This window comes from Balaenoptera musculus, chromosome 7 (assembly GCF_009873245.2).
Source record: "Balaenoptera musculus isolate JJ_BM4_2016_0621 chromosome 7, mBalMus1.pri.v3, whole genome shotgun sequence".
NCBI lineage: Eukaryota > Metazoa > Chordata > Mammalia > Artiodactyla > Balaenopteridae > Balaenoptera > Balaenoptera musculus.
The window spans coordinates 23390483-23392186 of record NC_045791.1 but is presented as its reverse complement, the minus strand read 5'-3'; positions in this window follow the sequence as shown (position 1 = coordinate 23392186).

The following is a 1704-nucleotide window of genomic DNA, read 5'->3' as shown; positions in this document are numbered from 1 at the left end:
TAGTGAACACAATATCTGATTAAGTTTCTGGTAGTCAATTGATACTTACCATGATCTATCTGCCTTTGCCAAGAATATACAGATGTATTAAATGGGGACATGATGGGAATCATCACCATCCTTTAGTATTTGAAGATAGCACTGATCTCTACTTTTCTACCCAGAACTGTGGTGTTGATTCTGATTTACTCTCTTGACTAGAAGTGTGAATGGTTTCAGAATTTTCCACTTTGCTCTTCCTAACATAACAGCTCTTACTCCACAGATCAAGAAATCAATGTGAGTGTTTAGCCTACTGCTAAATATATCCATCTCCATAATGCATTTGAAATTCTGGGGGAAATTACCATGGAGTGAGGCTGTGTGAGCCTTGAAATGACTATGAAATGTATTAATCCTAAACACTGCATATTTTCTACATCTCTTAAGACCTATGGGTTATGATGGAATTTTGAATCATCTGGTTTCAGTGTCAGCTGAGACCCTGTATTCAGGAATACTTGAAAAATCTAGATATCCCCCCTTCTTCAGTGTACAGTGGCTCTGGTAAATGGCTACAGGTCTGTTTGAGAAAAGATTAAGTATATATTTTTGTATACACTAATGTAGAACAGGGTCCCTCCTCCAGGGGACCTAGTCTCCCCTTCGATTGATGAGGTCTAAGTCTGAGAACTGGCATAGAACAAGAAATTAGGCAAAGGACCATGATTTTGTATTCACTGATTGACATAAGCTTCCAACACAATAGACCTAGATGTTTTTTTCTGGTTATACAAAGCAAGCAGTATCCCAATTGACTGTCCATCTAACCCACACCTAGGAACACCATTGTCTATTGGTCTTTGTATAGATATCTATAAATTAAGGTAGCCTGTTTGTCACTCAAGCCTAGGGCTCATTATGGCAACCACATCCACCTTGCCTCTTATTGTTGGGAACTACCACCTGTTCTGTTATTTTGGAATCATAAAAGCCTCTCTGACACTAGGGAGTACAGGTCTATAGCAGCATCTCCAAAGTTAACTCTGGCCATTACAGAACAACCACTACCATTATTTTCAATAATTTTGGTACCCCTTAACTAGTTCATTCTGTATTAACTCAATGAAGGAAATTTAGGCCCTCCTGGGAAAAGAGTCAATGACAGGTTCTTTGATCTCACATAATAAATTCATTTTAACCTGACCACCTGTTAGTCTTCTGACACCTTCCTCAATACCTGGCCAAGGTAGTTCTGGTATCTCCAACACAAGCTTCAAGAATCCATCTGGACCTAGAGATTATCATACTAAGTGAATAAGTCAGACAGAGAAAGACAAATATCATATGATTTCACTTATATGCGGAACCTAAAAAATGATACAAATGAACTTATTTACAAAACAGAAACAGACTTACAGACTTATAAAACAAACTTATAGTTACCAAAGGGGAAAGGTGGTGGGGGAGAGGGATAAATTAGGAGTTTGGGATTAACATATACACAGTACTATATATAAAAGAGATAATCAATGAGGACCTACTATACAGCACAGGGAACTCTACTCAATACTCTGTAATAACCTATATGGGAAAAGAATCTGAAAAAGAATAGATATATGTATCTGTATAACTAAATCACTTTGCTGTACACCTGAAACTAACACAACATTTTAAATCAACTATACTCCAATATAAAATAATTTTTTAAAAAAAAGACTGAAT